Source organism: Balearica regulorum, chromosome 1, assembly GCF_011004875.1.
Source record: "Balearica regulorum gibbericeps isolate bBalReg1 chromosome 1, bBalReg1.pri, whole genome shotgun sequence".
Taxonomy (NCBI): domain Eukaryota; kingdom Metazoa; phylum Chordata; class Aves; order Gruiformes; family Gruidae; genus Balearica; species Balearica regulorum.
This window is the reverse complement of record NC_046184.1, coordinates 141,600,125-141,626,341: the sequence shown is the minus strand read 5'-3', so window position 1 is coordinate 141,626,341 and position 26,217 is coordinate 141,600,125. Positions and strand designations below refer to the sequence as shown.

Sequence of the window (26,217 nt, the reverse complement as noted above, 5' to 3'; positions counted from 1 at the left end):
TAAACATGTTGCTGGGTGATGAAGCAAAGGAGCCATAGCTTGTGATATTTATGAGATGAGAAAAACTCCTAGGGAATACTACTTTGGATGAGTGGGGCAAATTAGAAAGTAGCAGAATTCTAGAGATTGGAAATAGGAAAGTTCTGTGATTAATTGCTCAATTTCATTCCCAGCTGAATTCTACTCAAAACTATATCAAAGCTGAGTAATGCACTGTTACTATAAAATAAGATTTCTGTGATTTTAAAATTTTTTTAAATACAGTGAGACAGACTAGAACACACAGGTATTTTAGAATACCACGCCATATTCTGTGGGAGAGAGGGAGCACTTACGTAGGTAGGACAAAATTTATTTCTCCAGGAATTATCAAGTCTGTGACTTCTTTTTAGACTTACAGTGGTCCCTGAGTTTTTGACAGTGATTACAAGTTACAATCCTACCATCATAGGTTTTACCTGAACCGCTGAACTAGGTGATGCTGAGAAGCTCTACACTTTACTGCGAGTATCCATATGTACTAAAATGATCATTTTAAATTATCTGTGTTCATGATAAAGACATTTGTACTCAAGTAATCAAGATATATTTTTTCTAAAAACTTAATGAAAAATTGATTTTTTTTTTTTTTTTTCCTGAGGAGGAAAATCATTACATGAAGAACAGCCTAGAGAAGGAATCCTGAAGTGCTACACCTTGTATGGGTGTCTGTGCAGAGACCCAGCTGAGCACGATGCTATTGAAATAATGGCCTGGTGATGTGTAGAAGCTATTGCCCGGAATAATCAAGAAGAAAAACAGAAAAACAAAGAAAGAATAAATCCCAACAGTGGCCAGACTTGAAAAGGAAAGAATGCAAAGCTAGAGTCATTTATGTGTGAAAGCTGGGTATGTTGGGTTTTTTATCAGAGGTTTACAGCAGCCTTCTGTAGACATGTTTTGACATAGCAAAACCTTTTAGTAGTTCTTTAACCTTTCCAGCAGTCTCCATTTCCAGTACCTTATTCTTTATTGCAGTTGGCCATTCAGTTCTTCACCTGTCTTTTTGATAAAAGTCTTTGATAAAAGGGGTTTTGTTTGTTTGTTTGTTTGTTTTGAAAATAAGGCTATTTTTGGCCCTAAGCATGCATTTGATTGGGCTGAGCCTGTCAGTGCAAAATTAACGTTCCAGAAAGGCAACATGTTGCAATTATTTACAGAATATATTTAGCAGCTATATTTGGAGTTCATAGCTTTAGTGATGAGCAATGAACTATAACAATAATAATCCAATTTGTTTTCCGATGCAAGTATGATTGTTAAACACAGTTACAGAGTTATATACACAGTCTTCATCTAGACTGTACCAGCAGGGTCTTGCACCTTAGTCTTCATACACAAGCTGGAAACTCTGGGTATATGTAGGACAGGTTGAAACGCTGACTTTGGCAGCAGAGTTAAAGGCAGAATTCACAGTCCCAGAGTTCCTGTGAGCATAACAAATCCCCTCCTTTTTGGTTCCCTCTTCTAACAGTAGGACTGCACAGATTCTCTGCAATCATGGATATGCACTTGAAGCTAGAATTCTGGCAGCTACTGGCTAAGCTGTTTAAGTAATTCGTATTTGGAACCCTTAGAAGTGCAACATATATAGGACTATGGTTTCTATAATGGCTTATTGCACAAAGTGATGGTAGTATGAAGTGGTCTAAGGAGAGATTTAGCTCTTTCAGGTGATTTCAGAATTTTAATAAAGGCTGTTGAGCATCCTGATACTACTCAAAGTCATGTGTAGTCGAATTAAATCTTACCCAAGTAATATCAGTTGTATGATAGTTTCTTCTACTTAGTCAAAGTCTAAAGTTAAAAATGAATCTATAACTGCATTTACAGTATTTCATTCTTTGATATAATATGATTACCTCCTACACTATGTTCTTCATAAATAGCTGTTCAGAACATTCAAACACCCTTTATATCTTACCTCACTGGGATGTTCTCTTAATCTCCTTATTTCCCTTTAAATCATGTCACACATGACTTTTCATTTAGTGAAATTGATCAGCTTGAAATAAAAGTATTTGAGGCTCAGAAAACTGAGATATTTAAAAATTACATTTTAAATGCATAAATCTGAATGTTGCAGCCATTTCTTCCTCCCCTGCTCCTTCATATGCAAGGCATGCAGGATTGTCAACAAGTGCAGTTGCAGTGCTAGCACCTTGTTATAATGATGAACACCTGTACTGTGTTGCTGGAGAAAAGCACCAAAATTCATCTTGTTTCTCTATCTTCACCTTCCAGCTTAAATAGCCTTTCTTCAAAAGACTCTGAAAGTGTGCACCAAACAAAACCAAAAAAACCCAAACAAAAAAACAACCCAAAGGGAAAAAAAAAAAGAAGAAAAAGGAGGGATTGGTTTTCTTCCTTTGATCTTCATTTCCCTTCTAATTCTTGGGTAAATTTAACTGCTCTCTTCACCTGGGCAAGCCTTTGTTTCAACCAACAGATCTGCATTATGGCTTGGTATTGAATTTATTTCCTTTATCTTTTTTTCTTGCTCACTCTTGCTCACACATTTGTAGATTAGAGATTAAAATAAAAGAGAAAGAAATGAACCCTTTTTGGGTGCAGAAGGGATGGATAATTTATTCTATTACACCCTCAAAGCATCAAACAGCCATAATATGGGGGCACTTTGAAGCGGGCATATTAGATTTCAAAGAATATGTAGATTTTTCAGAAAAAAAAATCTGGAAAGACTGAGAGTGGAAAAAAACCAGCTGATCACCTACGTTATAAGGAAAACTATTAGGATGGTGATATTAGTGAGCAAGTATGGATTTTTTTTTTTTTTTTTTTTAAGTTTTCACTCTTGGTTTTCATCCTTTTGAGCTGCAACAGAGTTAAAATATATTAATCGCTGTGTTTTCCCTCAATCAGTCACAGGGATAATTTCATTGATCATTCGTTTGTTGAACAAGATGTAGTGCATCCATAATAGGTGAAGAACTGTGCTGCGGTGCATATATTTATTCCATTAAAAAACAAAAAAAAAGACCCTAAGTTGAAATAACAGAACACTCAGAAGTTAACAATGGTCTGTTATGCCATATTTTGACCCTTTTGTTACTGTAATATAAGCTTTATTTGTAGGATCTCATACTAATACTTTGGCTGCTCTATACCTTATGGACACAGGGAAAGAGGGAGATATACTTTTTCCTGCATCTATGTATGCTGCCAACAGCTGGCATGTTTTACTCATGTGTTTTTTGGAGTTCACAAGTCGATTGATTTGGGATATATCACAAGGTATTTTTATGATCTCAGTTAGCCTCTACCAAATTGTGGTTTATAGTACTCTGAGACTTTAAAACCATTAGAACAAAGAAGTGGTAGAGTCCAACAAAATGTCTTTCATTTGTATACTTGTTTTCATTATTTCTTCTAAATTACCAGGGAGGCATCTTTGTCTGTTTAAACAGCATCTCTTGCTATTATAGATATTGAAAAGCAAAGTTATCTGTCTTAGAATTGGCATAGGAAGGAAGGCACCTCTGGGAGATCATCTAGACCAACACACTGCTCAAGCTAAGGTCAACTAGTGCAGGTTGCCCATAACTGTGTCAGGCTTGGTTTGGAAGATGTCCAAGGATGGAGGCACTACAATTTCTCTGGATGACCTGTTGCAGTGTTTGACCACTGTCACTGTAAAAAATGAAAAAAATAAGACAACCAAAGAAACTTTACATTCGGATGGCTTTTCTTCTATTGCAGTTTGCAACTAGTGCTTCTTGTTCTTTCAGTGGATACCACTGAGCAATGCCTGGCTCAACTTCCTCATTCCCCTCATCAGTTATTTATACACGCTCCCTGAGATTTTTCTTCTCCAGGCTGAACAGTCCCAGCTCTCTCAGCTTCTCCTGCTACATCAAACATGCTACTCCCTTGATCAGCTCTGTGGCTCTCTGCTGTACTCACTCCAACTGGGGAGCCCAGCACAGGACACAGCACTTCCAGACATGTCTCATCAGGGTTGAGTAGAGAGGAAAGATCACTTCTCTTTACCTGCTGCCAATGCTCTACTTAATGCAACCCAGAAGGCTGTTGGCTGCCTCAGTCATGAAGACACGTTGCTGGCTTCTGGTCAGTCTGTTGTCCATACGAACTTCCAGGTCCTTGTCTGCAGAGCTGCTTTCTAGCCAGTCAGCCCCCAAGCCTGTGCTGGTGTCTGTGGTTGGCTGTTCCCAGATGCCCGCATCTGCATTTACCCTTGCGGAACTCCATGAGGCTCCTGCGTAACTATTTCTCTAGTACCTCTAGTCGAAGTACCTCTGAATAGCAGCATGGCTAACTGGCGTATCAGTACCCCTTCCAGTTTTAGGTCATCTGCAAACTTGCTGAGGGTGCATTCATTCTCATCATCCAGATCATTAATGAAGACATTAAGCAATATTAGCCCCAGTATCCATCCTTGGAGTGCAGCACTAGTTACTGGCCTCCAGCTGGACTTTGTGCTGCCAATCACAACACTTCGAGCCCAGCAGGTCTCCCACTTACCTAACCCATACTTCAGCTTATCTATAAGGATGTTATGAAAGATAGAGTCAATAGCCTTGCTAAAGTCAAGATAAACAATATCTACTGCTCTTCCCTCATTCACTTTCCTTTTCATCATCACAGATGCTGTGCAGGCTGCTGACATCCTCCCAGATCTCCTTTCCTTGCCAACACAAAGTGTCCCCAAGCACGCACCTCCTGTGGGTGAGGAGCCTATCTGACTCTTTCCAGCCTCGGCAAGGGGCACCAGTCATCCCCACAACTCCAGACATGCATCATCTCTTGGGATTTCACTCTAGGTGAAGGTCTCTGATGGGCCAGGGGCTGTTTCTTCAAGGCTGGTGCTGGGGACTGTGCGCTGTGCCGTCACCCCTATTGCCCAGCCTGTAGGCACCGCCCCCAGCAGAGCTTCTGGCCCTCTTCTGTGCTGCCCGTGTTGGCTGCCTCCGTTAGCTGCACCCTGGCGTGACAGAGCCATATCACTGCCAGTGTCCTGGGATACTGCAACAGCAGGATGCTTGTTAGATGCCCTTCCTAGGCATTAGATCACACCCCTGCTGCAGAGGGGATGCTATTCTGTTGCTTGAGGCACATAGGAAGAAAACTCCTTCTCACTTCTGATTCTGAAGACATGATAAACTCTGAAAACAGAGAGCTTTCATAGCCACAAGAGCCCTATCCCCTAAATAGAAACTGCAGCATGTGGTAACGCTTCATAATTTAACTAAAAGATTCAGAAGCCAAGTTTTATGTAAAGCTGAAAAAAAAATGTTTTCCTGGTTCCCCAAAGAAGCCTGAGATTAAAACAGTATGGATAGAGTATAAGCAGAATCATCCATTGTCCTTTACAGTGCCTCTGGATAGATATCACAATATTCACGCAAGGATTCTTGTCACAAACTTCTCCTTTTTATTAATATTATTTCTAGGATTTCTCTTGACTATTCCTTAGGCTAATGAAACTCTACTGTAGAGCAGCTCTAGATATTCATGGTATAATATAAATAAAAATAATTTAAAAAGTCAGAACCATGCATATAGTTATAAACACAGGGTACTTACCTCAGCATTTCCCCAAAAGTTTGAAGTTCGGGACTGTTTTTGAAGATGTGCCTGTATCTTTACTTGAAGGATTACATTGTTATCCTCATTTATACATAGAAGTCACACATGTACATGCCTGATGCTGTATGTGTATGGGAAAAGATAGAAGTCTAGCTATCAACTATAGAGGTTTTTTATGGTTTTGTGTGTGTGTGGTTTTTTTCTCTGAAAATTTTAGCCAAAACACTTTACCTGTTTTTTATAACAAGAGATGATGAAACAGAGGCAAGGAAGCAGCTTGCTAAAGGTCACCTAATCAGCAGTGATATTGGTCTGGAGACCACTTTATTACTTCTTCTTCCTAAGAAATAGCTGTTGCTTAAACCAAACAGGTGGCTGCTAATTACATAACCTTCATTTTCCTGATACCTTATTTAACATGTTAGGGTTAGTTTTACAGAAATGCTAAACATTTACAGCTGCCTCTGAGGTCAGTGGTATTTGAGCTTTGATCATATAAGATGCTATAGGGTGTTTAAGTGTTTCATTTTAGATATTTGTAAATACTTATTTTATTCCTGTTATGATGTTTTGGTGGTTTTTTTCCACCCTTTATAAAATGAAATAACCTTATGTAAAGCTGGTGCCTGAAAAACTTTTTGGTGTTAAGAGTGGGGAGTACTACTAAAAAGGAAATCAATTTCTTCATTTTCAAAGATGAATGTAACTAGTATACAATCTTTAGGAGCCACACTCTGCTGTGCTACAGAAAACAAATAGGAACTCAGTACATGAACACTGTTTAGTGAGAACAATGGATGATACAAATCTGCAGGGAAAAAATTATTTATGATGCCGTAACTAAAAAAAAATACTTACAAAACAAGTGAACTTAAAGCACATGAATTTTGATGATTTCCAATTTTTGAATGTTTGAGTTGCAGCTTGCTAGGTGTTTGTTATTATTTTCCAAACATTTCCCCATACTTTATAGCTATTTTTACAAGCATTTCATGACATATGACATATTGCTGATAAAAAGATTTAAAAAATGATGAGTCAGATTTCATAACACTATGTCACTCATTAAAAGCTAAAAAGGAAATAAGATGCTCCTTTTGCTTATCTTTTATTTTTGAATCTTTCTGTTTTGTATGGGGTCATGATTGACAGTTCTGCCTTTAATTGAAGGTTATACTCTGACACTTCCTTAGGTAATAAAATTTCTTGTAGTATGTAGAAAATCTGGAAAGATGAGGGCAAGTGCCTGCATTCAGGAAACCAGTGGCAGTCTCTTAGAGCATACCTCTGCTGCTGTGTACAGTTTTAGTCATTTCATGACATTTGCTCGTGACATATACTAAGGTTTATATATATATTTCAAATTTAGTGTTTTTCTTTTGTACATAATAACAGAATACATGATTGTGAAATACCTTAACAGACTTTCACTTTTGGGTTTTTTATGTGCTTCTCTAAACATGAAGGTACCTGATGGGGGTGGTTGGCTTTGCTCCTTTGGACCGAGTGCTAGCAGATTCATATATTCCTTTGTCAGACTCTTTACCAATGTACAACACAGGGCAACATATACACATGAATATCAGAAGTATGTAATCTCAACAGTTCTACTGTTTGTATATGAGGATTTGAAATAAATAAATAAATAGGTCAGACTAAATTGTATATGCCTAATTAAATACTAATTTATAACTCTGACTTCTTATCTCTATAATATTGTCGTGGTTTTACCCCAGCTGGCAGCTGAGCACCACGCAGCCGCTCGTTCACTCCCCCCCATCGGGATGGGAAAGAGAATCAGAAGAGTTAAAGTGAGAAAACTCGTGGGTTGAGATAAAGACAGTTTAATAGGTAAAGCAAAAGCCGCGCGCACAAGCAAAGCAAGACAAGGAATTCATTCACCACTTCCCGTGGGCAGGCAGGTGTTCAGCCATTTCCAGGAAAGCAGGGCTCCATCACGCGTAATGGGTACTTGGGAAGACAAACGCCATTGCTCCGAACGCCGCCGCCCCCCCCCTCCTCTTCCTCCAAGCTCCTTATAAACTGAGCATGACGTCATATAGTATGGAATACCCCTTTGGTCAGTTGGGGTCACCTGTCCTGTCTGTGTCTCCTCCCAACTTCTTGTCCACCCCCAGCCATCCCGCTGGCAGGGCAGTGCAAGAAGCAGAAAAGGCCTTGGCCCCGTGTAAACACTGCTCAACAATAAGTCCATAGAACAAAAACATCTCTATATTATCAATGCTGTCTCCAGCAAAAATCCAAAATGTATCCCCACACTAGCTACTATGAAGAAAAATCAATCCTCTCAGCTGAAACCAGGACAAATATAAAAAACGTACTCACTTGTAAACCCAAAGCATTGATTTCCTTCAGAAACTTTAGGCCAACTCCTTCCTTTCTTTCTTTTCTTACTCTCGCAGACAATTCTCACTGAATTTAATTGTGTAATATCAGAATGCTATAAAAGTTTCAGCTTTCTTCAGGTTTTGCTGGTTTATTTTCATTTTATTTCTTTCCATCTTCAACCTCTTCAATTTTTTCCATCTTTTAGAGTAATTAGATACATATTTTGGGGTAAACTAGGAATTGTAAAAGGAAATCCATTGAGTAAAAGTGAGTTACTTTTAGATACTCTACACAAAAGGGATCTTTTGCATTCAAAGATTCTGAATGTACCTTAGAATACAATAAGATCTTTTTTTCTCTTTGTGTAGCATATGAAGGATGATATCTCTTAAAATAAAATTTTAAAATGAGAAAATATTTGGAATTCTGTCATCTTGGTGACAGAGGTAATGGAAATTACAAATTGTTTTTACTTCATCTCAAATTTTCTTTTAATTAGACCTGAAAAAAATTTTAAGACTGTATTTTTCTTTCTTTTTTTCATCTCCCCCTGCCAACATGTGTTTAACCTGTAAAACAATGAGGAATTCTGATTTTTTCCTCAAACTCTATTATATTATTTCCTTGCCACTCTGGAGTACTTCACTGTGAGCACAACATGCTACATACTGACATTAAACAGCCAGCAACAAAACCAAAGGGAGCGGAAGAATTTTGAATAGGTAGTTTCTTTTTCTTTTTTTTTCCTTAAGGTGTGATTTTTCTTCTTTTTTTTTTTTTTTTTTTTTTTGCTTGTTTGTTTCTCATGACACTAGTACCTGCATAGATAGAACTGGCATTTCTAAGTGCAAAAGAAAAACACACCCTCTTTGTCTTTTGGGGAGAATAAAATAAGATGGCTTTATTTTTCATAAAGTGAAAAGATGTATATGAGAGTTCTCTCCCCTTACTTTTCAGTAAGGTTATTTGTAGCAGTATTTGCAGAAGTCAAAGGTACCGTTTGTTTCAGGACTACAGGAGGTACTTGCTGTAGATTTCTAAACTGTATCTTGTACATTCAGCAGCTCTGCTGCAAGTACTGGGCAGCTGGTTACATTTGCAAAAACAAATTTTTCCTGTTACCATACCACATCCATACATTGTGAATCTAAGTGTAACTTCAAATCAAAATGAAGATGCTGATACACTCTTTCTTTTTTTTTTTTTAAAATAAATACAAGACTATGAATGTTGTATCAATTAGGCAATGCTATGTTTTACAAAACTGCAGATAATGTGAAATAAAAACCTTCAAGAGAGAAAGATGACCGTCTCTACTTAAGTAGGATATCATCACCAAAATGTTCGGTATGGTAAGCTATTAGAAACTTTGCCTTTAAATGCAGACAAATTTCTATGACAGAAGTTTGTGCACATGCAAACGTAAAAAGAACATTACATCTCTCAAATCTCCCTAGACCATGTATTGTGAGATTTCTCTTGCTTTAATTTATACATGTGTCTGAAGTCAGGATACAGTTCAGTTAATGTCAGTTGGGCATTGATATTTGCCATCATTGAAGATTAGAATGAAAGAGTTCCCTTCTTTAAAACCAAAGTGAAGGATATTTCCTTTTTTTTTGTGAATACACACAAATTTACACAAAATGGAAGGAAAATAAAGAAAAATCCTCTCTAGGGGCTTGAACTATTGGTATTTGTTAATTTGATGATTTCATCCCCATGTTACCAAGATACTTCTATATAGCCCCAACTGAGTGCCAAGCCCCGACTTGTGCTGAATAGGGTAGGTAGAATTAACTAAACTGGGAGGTGATACTTTTAATAAGATGACTGTACTGGTCGCATTGAAATAGGAATGGTGACAACCATACAAATAAAATTAAAACATATCAGCTAATTATGAAAAGATAGCATATTTCAGTGGCTGGTTGTTGGTAGCTTCAGTTGTTGGTAACTTCAGACTGCTGGAGAGGGGAATGCTGTAGGTCAGCAGCCTCTGGAGTACTTTTTGTTATCAGGAATATGATGGATGTTGTGGTTGCTGCTTTCTTTTTTATCCCCCTAGCTTCTAGTTGGGGGTCACTTGTATGTTTCCTAACATGCTTTTACACCTCTCTATTCCTTCATTGGTCTATAGTTCCAGGCTATATGAGAATTTACTATATATAGTGCCTGTTATGTATGATACTATTTATTTGTTCTTTGTTAGCCTAAGAACTGTTTTTACCCACTTCTGGGTCTTCTTTAAAAAAACCCAAACAAACCACAAAACCAAACAGACCCCATATGAAACCTCCTCGATCATTAGTAAATGATTCATAGCTGTGGGCACAAGACAGTACCTCATCTCTTAAGATCCCATGTCCATACTCCTCTCCCCTGAACGCTGCATCTCCACTTTTCATGGCCTCCACTATTGCACCTGGCCTGTATTCCTCTGTCCTACATCATAATGTTAGTCTTGCCGTTTAGCCCCAGCCGGCAACTGAGCACCACGTGGCTGCTTGCTCCCCCCTCCCCCCCCATGCATGGTGGGATGGGGAGGAGAATCGGAAGAAAAAGGTAGAACTTGTGGGTTGGGATAAGGACAGTTTACTGGGACAGCAAAAGAAGAGGGAAATAACAACAACAGTACTTAGAATACACAAAGCAGGTGATACACAATACAATTTGCTCACCCCCAGAGTCTGATGCCCAGCCCATACTGGACCAGCGACCCCTCCTTGCCAGCCAGCCCCCTTTATATACTGAGCATGATGTCCTATGGTATGCAATAGCCCTTTGGCTAGTGTGGGTCACCTGTCCTGGCTGTGTTCCCTCCCAGCTTCTTGTGAAAATTAACTCTACCCCAGCCGAAACCCAGGACAGTTAGTCATAAAACCATAGTGGTAACATACAAAGATATTTTGAAACATTACAATGCACGAGCTGCAGCACCTAGTCATCTAGAGAAATGGCTGTCACAGGTAAACCAGGTAAAAGGAAGCTGCGGGTGGGTCAAGAGCAGGTGAGGCAGAGGGGGCCTGGCAAGCCTCCCCGCCCCTTGCGCACCCAGCACAAAGCTCGCAGCCATGGCAGCACCGTGTTACAGGGCGACGCGGCTGCAGAGCAAAGGCTGAAACGGGCGTTGTCTGGGAGTGGAAGGGTGACAGACCCTTGGGAGCCACCGGAGCCAGGGCTTGGGTGACATGCTGGCTCTGGTGTGGCCACGTGCGCTTGCTGCCCAGCTGTGGGTCTCTGGGGGACGCATCGTGCAGCTTCTGGCACAGCAGACTCGGAAGGCAGAGAGGAAAATATTGCTGGGTAGTCAGCCTAAGTTCCTGCAAGTCCATTCATCTTCCAGACACAAATGCTCTCTAAAGGAAGCTCTTTGTGATGCTGTTGTGTCTTGTCATCATGCTGGTGCCAAAGCAGTTGCTGAGATGGTAATATGGGAAGACTTCCACCAGATGCTCCTGTATATTCCTGATAAAGCCTTTTATGGGATCAAACATGTAGAGAAAGCTCACAAACAGTGGCAGCTGACACGTTATTGATAGCTAATTAACTTCTTGGGCACCAGAATGTTGCTCTTAGACGTGTGTACTTGAAGAAAGTGACTAAAGTAATACAGGAATCGAGACTATTCTCCACTTTCCATATCACTGCAGAAGAATGGCAGCCATCTTTCAGTAGCCACTTCCAGACCTTCCTGATCAGGCAGATAAATCTGAGGCAAAAAAAGAAAGAGGATAAAACTCTTGTCTGGTACTACAGAGTAGCTGAAAACAATTCTTAAAATAAATTGTTTTCTATGGTTTGCAGCAATATGCATTTGAAGTCAAAACCAATTATAAAAAAAACCCAAACCAAAGCAACCCTATGTGTCTGCTCTAAACACTTCGCATTTGATCAGAAAAACAGTATCTTCCCACAAGGGCCCATAGGCATCCTTTCCATTATGGAGACTTCTATACTCACTTTAAATAATTTGTTCATAAATTATGAATTTGGTCATGTAAAGATTACTTGAGAATGTAATTTTGAACAACACTGAATGGTATAGTAAGCAAGTTACAATATCCAAGCTACAAAAAATGTAAGTGGGAACATTTAAGAGCAAGTGCTAGATGGATGTGGGAAAGCAGAAAGGATATCTGACTGCTTGCTGAATCTGAACATTATTTCACTTAAAAATCTGTAATTGAATTAGGGAGAAAAATTCCTTCAGTGATGGAGGGATTAAAGATTTAGTCTAATGGGCAACATTTTTCTCATTGTCACAGGGGGAGCATAATTGTGTTCTATATTACCTACCTTCTATAAATCTAGATTTGGACTTTGATTTAGGGATTTTGAACAAATGACTGTGGCAGGGTCATTGGGGTCTTTGCAAAAATGTCCTGATAGCCTTCCAAAGTATTGCCCTCTGCTCAGGGGAAAATACAAATTCTAGTTTGCCTAGAAAAGAAGGAAAACTGAGGATGTTTCACATGCTTTATTTTTAGCTTCATTAACACACAGACTTATTAAGACACAGACAATAGCACACGGGTGAAAGCATATTATCTTACAAGATTCCTGAGAAACTTGCCCTTGGTTGAGTCCCCTAACCTAGAATATCCAAGCTGAGAATAGCCCAGAGTGGTTCTGCTGCTGCTGCAAGGCTCCTTGGTTGTTGGCATGATATGGGGTTTCTGATTTTACTTCTGACTACCACCTCCACCTTCCACTAATTTCCTCTTCTTTTCCAAAATTTGTCCATTATTTCCTTACTTCTTTCCTTGTTATTCCCTATATGTCTCCTCTTTACATTTCTTAGGCATTCATTTCTCTTCTGGATGCAAGAAGAATGTAACATTGTCCTGACATACAGTAAAAAAATAGCTGGATGGGAGGTTGAACAGGCTTTTTTTTTTTTTTTTTAGTGTGTGTGTGTGCGCGCGCGCGTCTTCTTTCCGTGATTGTTCAGGTGTGCAGAAAACTGATTACGCTAGCTAATCTTATTCCCTTTCAGGGAAAGTATGGTACATAGACTTTTGCAATCCTGGTATTGATTTTGCTGCTTTAGTTGTTTGGCAGTAAAGAAAGAGTCACACATGACTACTTAGCTTTATAATTCTGTAGTGGGAAAACTAAGAGAATTTCTTTCAATATTCAATAGTAACAGCAAAGTCAAGAATAAAGAAACTGTGATTCTCTCTGGAGAACGGACAGCTGACAGTGAATTTTTGTTAAGGCTATTTTTTATTCTCAAATTACCAATGCAATGCTGCAGCTCCTTTGTCCTTAAACATTAAATTGTTCATGTTACCAGAATCCTTTTGTTCAGCCAACTGATGAGAAACTGTGAATAAATAAAGCATGAGAGCTGTATCAGATGTTTTATTTCAGATATAGCGGAAGGATGCTGAGCACTTTCTATTTGTCAGGTCGTGTACAGAGTTTTTTGGGCCCTAATCTTAAAGCAACTAGCCTTCTCCATAAAAGGTTTTGTGCTCTAAAAATACAGAGAATGGGTGAAAGAAAATGGAATAATATACTAGCAAGGTGAGTAAAGTAGGGATGAACTTCCAGACAATTCTAAAATATTCCCTTAAGAGCTATTTGCAGTTGCTGTCTTGAATCTCAGAGAGTTAACATGCGCTGATACTCTCATTTAACAGTCCACCAAAGGGATGGTTCAAAGGGAAGATACTGCATTTTCCAATCAGTAAGAGAGTTTAAGTTTTGTGAATATGCTAGCTACTTTCCCTGTTCCACCTGAATTTGAAACTGAAGCTAGGTATCCTCTCAGGTAAATAAATAAATAAATTCATAAATCAGATGAAGTTAAACATTTACCCAAAATATGGTTATACCAACTCTTGCACAGAACTGATCCAGTCTTGATTTTTCTTCATTCTGTGCAGATATCCTCATAAGCCTTCACTTCTAATTACTCAGTTGCCATTCAGCATGGGTAGCACTTCTCTTAAAGCCAGAAGATTGAATGCTACTTTCACAATTATTTCAGTAAAACCCTCATTTGAATGTCTTCAAATATTGTGTTTATTAATTAAAACTACTTAGTCTATCTAAAATAAAACTATTATTTTAATGAGGAAATATAATTTTATGTCTCAGCTAAGGTTTATATTTGCAAAACCAGCATTTCTAATAAAATTCTTTTGAGTAAGTTTACATCTCCCAGTTACGGCACTGGGACAATTTTATCTCATCTCAGAGAGCAGTTGAGTTTTCTTGATATCATGCTTGTTCATTGTCAGATATTGAGGTCAAGAAAAGCCAACCATTTCAAATGGGAATAACCAGAATAGCTGGTGTTTTCAGAAACAGTATTGTGATGAGTTCCCCTAAAACAGATTCAGAGGAAGGTCAGTCCTTCTAAGGACCTCATTCCCAATTTCACAATCTGTTGCTTGATTTTTTTATCTTTGTGTGACCTAATAACAACAATAATGAAATGAGTCTAGCCAGGTGATTATAAAACCATAAGAATGTCAAGGAATATAAAGTTTTATTATTGTGGCCTTCAAGAAAAAGAATGCTCAAATTTGTCTACCTATCAGAAATGTTTATCTCAGAGGACTGGGGAAAGGAAGCATATTACTTAAAATCACAATGGCATTATGTGAAGCATTGCCACCAATTGTGAAAGATTATAAATTTTACAAACAATGAGTAAAACAAAAAAAACCCCAGGAAATTCCTATGCAGGTGTCGTGGTTTAACCCCAGCTGGTAACTAAGCACCATGCAGCTGCTCACCCACCACCCCCACCCCCCCCCCCCAGCCAAGGGGATGGAGTGGAGAATGGAAAATAACCTTGTGGGGTGAGATAAAGACAGTTTCATAGGATAACAAAAGATGATAATAATAATATTAATAATAACAACAACAATACAGGTGATGCACAAATGCAATTGCTCACCATGTGAAAGGGAAAAAAAACAAAACAATCCAATGCCCAGTAGCAAATCTGCCTCCCAGCTCACTTCCCCAGTTACATCTGGAGCCTGATGTTCTATGGCAGGGAATGTCCCTGTGGCCAGCCTGGGCCAGCTGTCCTGGCTGTGCTCTCCCAGCTTCTGCTGCACCTGGCAGGGCGTGAGAAGCTGAAAAGTCCTTGACTTGGTGTAGGCACCACAACTACCCAGCAACACCTAAACACATCAGTGCATTATCAACCTAAATCCAAACATCCTAAATCTCATCCTAAATCCAAAACACAGTGCTATACCAAAATTAACTCTATCATCTCAGCCAAAACCAGGACAGCAGGGAAGGAGCAAACAGGTAATGTTTTCAACACTGCTTTCTGTTCCAGAAGGGATATTCATCTTTTACTAATGTGTGAAAAATCTCATAAACTAAAATTGCCTTGTCTTAGATTTTGCTTCTATAGCTGCTCCCATTTCTCAGTTTGGGTATTTATAACTCTTACCTAAATTAAAGAAAACAGTTATTTTATTTTTTTTCCTCATAAAGATGATTCTAAATAAATAGAGTCTGAGTCCTCCACTCTCAGGAAAGGTGATATACTTAGCTTGCTCTCTGCTGTTTTTGGGATGACATACTATCCTGAGAAAGTTTAAGATACCCCAGCACTGTTAGAATGTTTCTTTGTTAAGCAGCAAGAGTTTATTAATAGACCTGTATTCTCATGCTCAGCATACAAACATCTACAACCCAGAAATTAGAGCAGTTTGCATTTCTCTGGTAGAGCAATCAAATATTGTTTTACTTTATGAATACTATTTGATTAATGCCTATACTGTGGTATTGTACTTAAGCAATAAATAGAAAGTGAAATCTGAAGTTATTTTTTGTTCCACATCCGTCTCAAAGATAACTAATTTCTTCTCCTTCCATTCACCAGCTTTCAAAGATACCTAAAGCTCATTATTGGAATGAGACATACCCTGGTTAAAAAGGCATTTCAATAGTTTATGTTTTGGCTATAGGCGAAAGAAAGGCTTGCCTGCAAATGTGTACTATTAATGACAGGAGAATCTGGAAATATTCCTAGAATTAGCCAAGAAGACTGGTATACTTCTGTATACTTTGAAGAGTTAAGGTACACAGTTTTCAAACTGTAATGTAGAAAATTTAGGTAGTTGTGGTAACTATAGTAGCCTAAGCAGAAAAGAATCACATTTTGATAAGCCTAGGGAAAAATGAACTCATTATAATCTTCACATTTCACAGAAAGGCTTTTGTGGTGGGTTGACCCTGGCTGGGGGCCAGGTGCCCACCAGAGCTGCTCTATCACTCCCCTATTTCATTAGACAGGGGAGAAAAGGTACAACGAAATGCTTGTGGGTTGAGATCAGGACAGGGAGAGATCACTAACTAATTATCATCACGGGCAAACCAGACCAAACTTAGGGAGGGAATTCATCTAATTTATTACTGAGCCAAACAGAGTAGAGGAATGAGAAATAAAATCAAATCTTAAAACACCTCCCCCCACCCCTCCCATCTTCCCGGGGTCAACTTCACTCCCAGCTTCAACCTTCGCCCCCCTCAGCGGCACAGGGGGACGGGGAATGGGGGTTACGGTCAGTTCATCACACGGTGTTTCTGCCGCTTCTTTGTCCTCAGGGGGAGGACTCCTCTCATCGTTCCACTGCTCCAGCATGGGGTCCCTCTCATGGGAGACAGTCCTTCACAAACTGCTCCAGCGTGGGTCCCCCACGGGGTCACAAGTCCTGCCAGCAAACCTGCTCTGGCGTGGGCTCCTCTCTCCATGGGGCCACAGGTCCTGCCAGGAGCTTGCTCCAGTGCGGGCTTCCCACGGGGTCACAGCCTCCTTCAGGTGCCTCCACCTGCTCCGGTGTGGGGTCCTCCACGGGCTGCAGGTGGAATCTCTACACCCCCTCATCCTTCCTCCATGGGCTGCAGGGGGACAGCCTGCCTCACCATGGTCTTCTTCATGGGCTGCAGGGGGATCTCTGCTCCGGTACCTGGAGCACCTCCTGCCCCTCCTTCTGCACTGACCTGGGTGTCTGCAGAGTTTCTTACATCTTCTCACTCCTCTCTCTGGCTGCAAAAGCTCTCTCTAGCTGTTTTTTTTCCTTCTTAAATATGTTATCCCAGAAGCACTGATGGGCTTGGCCTTGGCCAGCGGCGGGTCCGTCTTGGAGCCGGCTGGCATTGGCTCTGTCAGACACAGGGGAAGCTTCTAGCAGCTTCTCACAGAAGCCACCCCTGTAGCCCCCACCCCCCGCTACCAAAACCTTGCCACACAAACCCAACACAGCTTTCCAAGTGTTTCAGGGAAGAAAGATGACAATCTAATACCTCTTTTAAAGAAAGAAAAGAGAAATGACACAACTTTTAAACACATGTGTAGGACTAATTCTAACATGAAGAGAAGCAATGGAGTATTTGCATGACCAGATATTAGGTGTGATTCTGGTATTTCCAATACACAGACAATATAGATCACCATAAGGAACTGCAAGAAAACAGATGTGTTATTCTGTTACTTTGTACAGAAATCATCCTTGAGTACATCTTAAGTTATCAGGGCTTGTAAGAAATGTTTACAATGTGTTTGCAAGATGAGCGAGTGGTCAATCTGTTTGAGCTCCTCTTGTTTTCCCCTCTGCAATCAATCCTACTTCTATCTATTCAGCCTAACTCAAAGTAATTCTTTGTTTCACCACATCACTCTTGACTATCCTGCTTCCTCTTCCTTTATTCCAATCATTTCATTTCTACAGAGATTGCATGTTGAATTATCCTCCTTACCAAACAGTAAACCTGAAATCTAGTTGCAAATGTAAAGCTTTCCATCCCTCCTTTTCCCATGCTCTACTATCTCCAATTCTCAGCTTCTATCTCCTCTAAAGAACTAGTTCTGGGATTTGTCTTTTGTTGTGCTAATGCATCCTCAGGAAAGCAGTATTCTAGTTGCACTGTGCTCTCGTACATAGTCTGTAATATACCAAGAACTGTCTCATGAATCCTCACTGTCCAGAAGTTGCAAACTGAATGCTGTTTCAAGGTTGCTGTTATGTGACAGACTAAGACTGCATACTTTTTTGATGAAGTAATAGCCCTGTGCTGCAACGATAAAGCACCACAGCATAAACACAGTGCATAATATGACTTTGCTAGCCTAGTTTATGTCAGGGCATATGTAGTTTTTCTAAAACAATTGTATCTATGATAAAGATTTTTGTTTATGCTGATTGTGCTTCAAACATCTTCATCCCATGGTTGGCAGAGTTTTACCTATAAAACTTTCTAGTGGGAAATTGATTTCATTCAGCAAATGACAACATGTAACTGGTGAAGAAGAGAGAGGAGGAACTTTCAGTTTCTGTAGAGTATTGATCTGGAAAATGCTGATAGGAACAAAATTGAATCTTTATCAAGGACTTGTTTTGCTCTTTGAAAATAACTTTGCTTGCATTTTAAGCAGCTCAAGTGGTATTGGCTGAAGGTTATACTGTACAATGTAAGTAATTGCCACCTACTCTCTTGCATCTGTTTCTCCGCTCTGATAATTTTCTGTAGCTTCTTAAATAGTTTCTAAATCATTATGCTTTTTCAGTCAAGATGGGTTTAGGCTGCTTTCTGTTTACAGACTAGTAAGTTGCAAAGTCATTTTAAGGGTCATATTCAAGGCCTTTTTTAAAAAGATAGGTGTTAGCTTGCTGTGAACTTTGCACAAGATCCAGAATTACTTAAGATGGGGATAGCAAGAAAGTAAAACTTGCAGCTCATTTTTCATTAGATTTTGAGAAGTATATCACACAAATGTTATTTTGAGATGATATAACATTGAGTTTGATCTTACAAAGACCTCAAATCTAATTTGGTTTTAAGGTTTCTGGGCTGCTGCTGCATCATCTGTCTTTCTATCTAGTCTCTCTCTCTGTGGAGACAATTGCTGCTAAATCATTTTGCAGCAATAATTTACGGTAATGTTAAGGATCCACAGCATGGAGAGGAGCTGGTCTCTGTGCTATTCATGCTTGTGAAGGGTAATATGTCAAAAACACTTGTAGGTGTTTGGCAAAAGTAGAGCTGCAGGTCTTTCACTTGTTATTAAGTGGGGAGGAGACGACTGAAGTTTTCACTGCAAGAAGAACAGCTTGCACAAATCAAGTCAGTTTGGAAGAGGGTTGAACTCTGATTGCACTAGTTGCTTTGTGGAAATATTGTTGGATGAACAAAGTCCATCCTGTTGCATGTTCAGAAACCACTGTCTACTCTATGGAACAGTCAGTTCGTGCAGGTGGTATTTTCTGCTCTCAACAGATTTCAACAAAGGGTCACCTTCAACTATTCGTGCAACAAATCCTCTGTGTGCATTTAAGCAATTAATGAATTGTAAGCTTGGAAAACTTTTTGTGATCTGAGTGACTTCATAGAATCTGGTTTTGGAGTTTTGTTAGTTACCCAAATTAAGTTACTGAAGTGTTCTGATTATTTTAAAATGTATAGCACTTGGTTATTCTTCCATTCTCATCCCAGTGGTGTTTTGGGGACTGACTGAAGATTCTACAATAACTTGAGCACATCATTCTGAAGGAGGCTCATGAGGAAAGAAATAACTTCCCTGACTGTTCTGCTTTGAAGTCTTGTGTTTCTGTGGTGGTATTTGCTGACAATGAAGCTGAGATAATCTCTGATGTTTTCTTAGGTACGGGGAAGAGGAGGTACACTTGGGAATGCTGCCTTTGCTGATTGTTTCTCAGCAAAGGAGATATTTCTTAATATGATTCAATAGAGAATTAAGTTTCACCAAAGCAGAAGAAATATTTTAATTAAACATTACCAGTTGTGTTAGCTACATTGCATTTTTGGAATTTTAAACTGTGGCCAAAAGCTTGATGAGTGAATTAACAAACAGAATATGTATTGCGCTGACTCTCTATTTTTGTATGGTGCTTAGGCTTTAATGTACTATCTTATCATGTATTTTAAGACAAGTTTTTGTTGTCTTTCTTCCACTACTATTTCAGAGGAACCAGATGTGAGATATTGAACATAAGTACAGTCATACACACTTACTAGCTTTTTTTTCCTAACTTCATGGCTGTCCATGAGAGTTCTCCACTAGCTGAATATCTACTGGAGGTTTTGCAACATGAAAAGACTTCCACTTTTTATGAAGAATGGGTGTGGAAACCCTCTGATTATGGGTAAAGAAATATTAACTCAACCTGGTAATCTCCTAGTGAGGCATTCATATTTCATATTCTGTAGTAACAGACAGTAAAGAGGACTATATATCTTGGGGATGAATGTGGTTCTTATGTTCTCTGTTGCCCACACAGCCTAGAAGTAGTTTACAAGTGCTCAGATTAGTAGTGATATCATTATGCAGCCCTTCAAATCAAATCAGATCTTTGTTCACTCATTTCTGATCATATATAAAACTGTATCGCTGTTCTGTCTTCTCCCTCACTCCTCCTTAATTTCTCTAGTAATTAATCTACACTGTAAGTTCTCTACTGCCTACTGTTTATAACTGGATGCTTGTGTTGGTCCTTAATCACTGCATAAAGCAAGTTAAACTCAGGTAGCAAACAGAAATATGGGTGGAAAATGACTTTTTGTTTAGAATTAATGGAATTAGAAGAGGTCTCCAGTCAGTTTACTCCCCTAGAAGGACCACTCCTCACCAAACGCTTGTGTGGTGGTGCTAAAGAAGCAACTGCATTTTATTTCGAACCTTAAAAAACTGAGGGGAAATCCATGAAAGTGATTTCTGTTGTGCTATTTTTTCCATTATAATCTTAAATATGCATCTGTCACTAAAATTAGGTGGAATATGCAAAAGTCAAAGCATGAACTTGGTAAAATGCCAATTTGGGAATTGCTTCTGCTCTGTTGTCACAGTTCAGTGATGCAGAGAGAGCTATAATGCCATAAAATAATATATTCCAAGGCTTAAATAGATTTGAAATTAAATAATGGCTAGTGTACTGTATACCTGAAAATATACTAAATTCTAACACTAGCTTTTAAAAAGCCACATTTAGCAAAGTTTAGTTTAAAGTTTGATCAAATTAAGTACTCTTTAAAAGATGGATCAGATTCTTCTAAGCTTACAAGTTAGTCATATTAGTCACAGTTCCCGAGAGTGACAAGCAAAATCTTTCTGCAATTCATATAACCACCCACAACAGTATTAATAGTCGTAACATAAAAGCAGAAATGCTTATTATGGAAAGGCTCTGTGACACTAGTGTTATGAAGTGATCTGCAGTAAGCTGCTTGCCCATAATTATGCATGCTTTTGTGCTTCTTGCTGTGCAATTGTCTCTGATATAATTTTCCATCCAAATACGAGGTGGGCTGCTTGTTTTTAAACCCACTCCAATTAAGGCCTAGAGCTGCTAGTTTTAATGCTGAAAAGTCCGTTGGCAAAATAGAAGGGTGTTTTTGACTTCTGTCGTGGTTTAACCTGGCAGACAGCTGAAACAACCACACAGCCATTCACTTACTCCCCACGCCCACAGTGGGATGGGGGAGAGAATCAAAGAGAAACAGGTAAAACTTGTGGGTTGACATTAAGACAGTTTAATACAACAGAAAAGGAAAATAACAACAACAACAACAAAACCAACACATATTCATAATAAAGAATAACACATATTAATAATAAAGAATAAAACATATCAATGTGGGATGCTTTTTGTTTGTTTGTTGTTTTTTCCCATTTAAAAGATCCTACATGTAGAATACAAAGCACACAAATAGGAGTGATGTTAAGAAGTGAGTAGATGAGGAAGAGCCAATTCTGAGACAGCCTACTTATTAAACATTTATATCAAACAGTGATTGTAAAGAAAGAAGACTTAAATGTCATATAACTTTGGAAGATTCTGGATCAGATCAGTTTTTGCTTTTTAAGAGTCCTAGATACTTCAGACATGTAGATCTTTCCTCCCTTTTCTGCAGGTTCCACCCTTACTCAACTAAGTTAACTTCCTTGTTCTGTTAAAAACTTATTATCTCTGATTCAAAGGCCTTCATTCCTCAGAGGTAGAAGACATGGAGCCAGTTTTGAAGTTACATGTAGAACAGATCTTCTGATAGTTCTTCCAAAGTATATGTGACTCCACAAACGTAGAAAGCAGTGGTCAAAGTTTACATTGTTCTTGTTTAAAGGCCAGAAAGAACCCTTTTAAAAAAAACCCCAAACACAACACTTTGGAGAACAGGAAAATTCAAGGGAAATGTTGAAAACAAATTTGTAGAATTTCAGGTTGTGTCTTGCTCCAGATTAATAATTATGAATGACAGTTGGCACTATTAAGCCATTTTTTCACAATTACCTTATTTCTTAATTTCCTAGTCTAAATATACTTCTTAGGTAAAATTTGTCAAAGCTATATTTTTCTGAATCTTAGAAATTTATGCTTGCTGTAGAAACAAGCTAACACTGAATTTTGGATGAGGTTGGCCGTTTTCAGCATTAGCTCATTCCAAATACATTTTACTAGTCAGACATAATTCTTCAGAAATTTTTTCTTAAATGTTCTGGAATATGTGATAAATATGTCTGTTGGGAGAATGAAGATAGAATTGGAAATATTAATAAACAAAAAAATTACTCAAATTTTGAGACTTACTAATTTCCTTGATAATTATGTTTATATTGATTTTGTTTGTTTAGAGGGAATGCTAACAGTGCAACAGCAATCTCCAAACTTACTATAAGAAGCTCCATCATCCACAAAAATAAGAGGTGAAATTGGCTCCATCTACATTAGTGTTTTGGTTCAAATTAGAATTGTGTTTTTGCAGTAAATCTCCTGATTCTGTTTGCTGAGTGAGTTTGGCTCAAGCATATTAAAAGCTTAAAATGTGCAAAATTGATTGTTTTCAGATGAAACTGAACCAGAAGATGTGCTCAAAGAATTCACATGGTGTTAATGGGCTTTTTTCATCACAGGACCAGATTGCAGCGAGTCTGAAGTGACATGCCTGAAATGCAGATAGTGTGGACATTGGCATCAACTATTTTGTTCTACAGGACTGTTTTGATTGTCCTGCAACAGTTATTAATGTAGGTATAGCTGGTTATCGATGGCATGATTTTATGTTCAGGCTGGCCTTTTATATATACTCATATTCAAAAAGTAACACATTTAACACATTTAACCACATTTAACACCATCTAGAAATAGATGGTAATGACATAAGGAATCTTCCACTTTAAGATTAGCAGAAGCTTTTAATTTGCTGTCTCTCGTGAATTTTATGAAGAGAATTTGATGGTCCCCATGAACATGTTTTATTCATCCCTGCAATAAAGAAATTACAAAAAACTTTGGTACTAATGAACTAGTGTGTTGAGAGGCAGAACAAGTCAAAGGCTGAATAAGAATTGGAAGTAAAATTACTTTGTTTTATCATCACAAACAACAATCCAGGAAGATAGATACTGAAAAACTAAGCACTTGCTTTTGTTGTACCTGTCTTTTTTTCTTGTCTTTGAGTGAGCATGGACAGTGCTGAGACTTTAGGAAGCTGCAACCCAGCTAACACATGCATTTTACTTTCTTTCTTTGTCTCAGAAAGAAGAATTCATAGAGACTTAATATGACCAGTTAAAGTAAGACACTGATTGAACGCAAATGTGGCATTAAGGGTCACATGTTGACCAGAGGAGTGAAGAATGGCAATAGGAAGAAAAAAAAAAAAAGGGGGGGGGAGAAAAAAGAAGAAAAAAAAAAGAAAAGGTAAATAAAAAGAAACTTAAGAAAATGGAAAGATTAAGAGAACAAGAAATAAAATTTCTGTTTTAAACAATCAAGAACAGGAGAAGACGGTAAGTAAAATGCATAGGTCTAGGTATGTTCTACCTCTTCTTGCTTTTCACTCGAGTGGGATAAATTTCTTCCCAAGAGGAGAAAGGTACAAGTAGAGGAGAGAACAAAGATGTTTGTTTGGCTGAAAAAAAATAATGTGGTCTTTTATTTAGTTCTATTTTTTACAGATAGATTAATCCTGTTTGACATAAACAGCCTTTTCTTCCCACATAACTGCCAAATTGGTGCCAATTCAAGGAAAACAATATCAGTAACACTATATAGACCCATATAAATATTACAATAAATAAAATGCTTTTGTGGCTTTAAATGTTAGGGACTCCATGTTTAATTCTTGGCCTTCTACAGAGAGTTTGAAAGACATGGTCTTGTGATGGAGAAATCTGCTGGACCATTGCTTGCACATTACCAAAGCTGAACTCATATTTCAGTTTCAGTGGCATTACTACTGTAAAAAAGGCTAGTGAAATCCAGCTATAACCTGAAAAAGATAAGAAATTTTTATTTTCCTTCAATCATCCTTTTCTGTGAAGTTGCAAACAGATGTGAGAATCACAGCATTACTTCCCATGGCACGAAATGAAACTCTTTCTGGCTATATTCTGTGTAGCAGAAAAATCTTAGCTATCAGTGTATAAGAAAGAATCAGAAACCTGGTTTGTTATTACTACAAAGAATAAAGATATTAGGATTTTTTTTTTTTTAATTTTTATTTTTAAATTTGCTAGATACAGGATAAGAGAAGATTATTACTGAATACATTGTGAGAAGGAAGTTTGGGTGATGAGTTATTCAGTGCCTATATGATGCTTCTGAAACTTATCTAGACAGTTCTTTTAGAAATTTCTACTTATTCAGCTCTTTTTGTTAAGTACCACCTCTCTCAAGAGAGGTAGCTCTGTTTCCACTTCTAGCTACAGATAAGATTAAAGAAGAAAGAAAAGTATTAATTATAAAGCAAATAAATAAAGACCAGAAAGTTGCCAGCATTCAGTAATCTTTTATAACAGATAAAGTAGATTTTTTCTGTCTTTTTCACTAATAAAGGTTTATGTATACGTGACTGAGTAGTAGAAATCAGCAAATAGTATTTAATTTTTTTTTTCTTTTTTTAACCACCAAATGAACAATTTGCCATCTAGCCTTATATGGTCAATAGAATTCAGTAATAGTGTTTAAGTTATTGAATCCAATTGCACTGCACTTATAAGTTTCCAACTTCATAGTCATGAAATATTGTTGGGCTTTCTACACTGCTAAGTTAGGAAAATGCATTGCTCTATATTTTTCCTGTTTGACCTTTTCATAAAAACATGTTTTCCTATTTGTGGTACAGAGTACTTAATCTTGATTTTTCATCAAAACCACAGTTGAGCAAAGTGTTGGCTTCTTTTGAGGGTTAAATCCTCACTTGGTGGAAGTCAGATGTAAACTTCTGATTGACCTTAGTAGTATTAGGATTTCAGAGTTTTGAAATTTCCTAGGCCAGTCTTTCCAGGCTAAACACAGGCTGAAGAAAAGAAATATATGTGCACTTGTGCACTGATGTAGACAGTCAAGAAATACGTTAGACTTCCAGAGTTTGAGCACAACCTTTTAAAATGTTTTCTTCATGCAGGTGCTATGGAGATGTGTGAAACATAACAGTGTGGGGCTCTTTCCACGGTGGATCTCCGTGAGAGCATGAACTAGGGTAAAGGAGATTGAGGTTCAAAACCAGATTCTTTCACCATCCCATGGAGCTTTTTAACTTTCAGGCCATCCTGCTGCCTGAGCTGTTAGAGAGAACTGCAGAGATCTCAAAACAGGACCCTTCGGTCACTGGGGTTGCACCAAAGCTAATTACACTGAACAGCACTATTAAGTATATTGTATTTTTTTCAGAACTACTTGGAAATCCCTAATATGGTTTTGCACAAGCAAGCATGAACATAATTTAAATCTTTCTTTAAGGTGCCTTAATTTTGTGGGGGATACTCTGTCATTAATTATAGCAGAAGTATGTTCCTTTCTGTTCTTCCTTGTGTCTGACAAAACAAATCACAGTGTTGTACCTGTTTGCTGTTCTGCGCACTGAATATTTTACTTCTTCCAGATGGACTTTCCCAGTTAAATGCCACAGTTCAAAATGACTTGTAGTAAAACATCCTTCTGGATGACATGGGCTCAGGCTGCTTCAGGCAGGAAGGATTCAAATCTGATTTGCCAAACTTTAATTTAGAAATTTTACTCAAAATGCTACAGGTCTGCAAGCATCACGTTTTCCTGTTCTGTGACTTGTGAAGGAAAGGATTGACCTAAATGACTTTATTCATCGGATATTTCATGCCTCAACCCTCTGACACCCCAGGGCATTTTAGCGTGTGCCTAGATGGTTCAATACAGCACTGGGCACCATTTGTAGAAGCAGCAATAGAGCTCTATTGATGCGGCTGCTTCTGTCTAAGCTGTTTTTAAAACACCACTGTCAAAG

At 38.3% G+C, this 26,217-nt stretch overlaps 1 long non-coding RNA gene across 1 annotated transcript in view; it reads left to right on the top strand.

Moving 5' to 3' along the window:
* LOC142598283 (uncharacterized) overlaps positions 1-23,605 on the top strand; it is a 91,847-nt gene extending 68,242 nt beyond the window's left edge. Inside the window, exons 3-4 of the long non-coding RNA XR_012832558.1 lie at positions 22,865-22,978; positions 23,490-23,605. This is a non-coding gene — a long non-coding RNA (uncharacterized LOC142598283). The remainder of the gene's footprint in view (positions 1-22,864; positions 22,979-23,489) is intronic.
* The last annotated feature ends 2,612 nt before the right edge of the window (positions 23,606-26,217 follow it).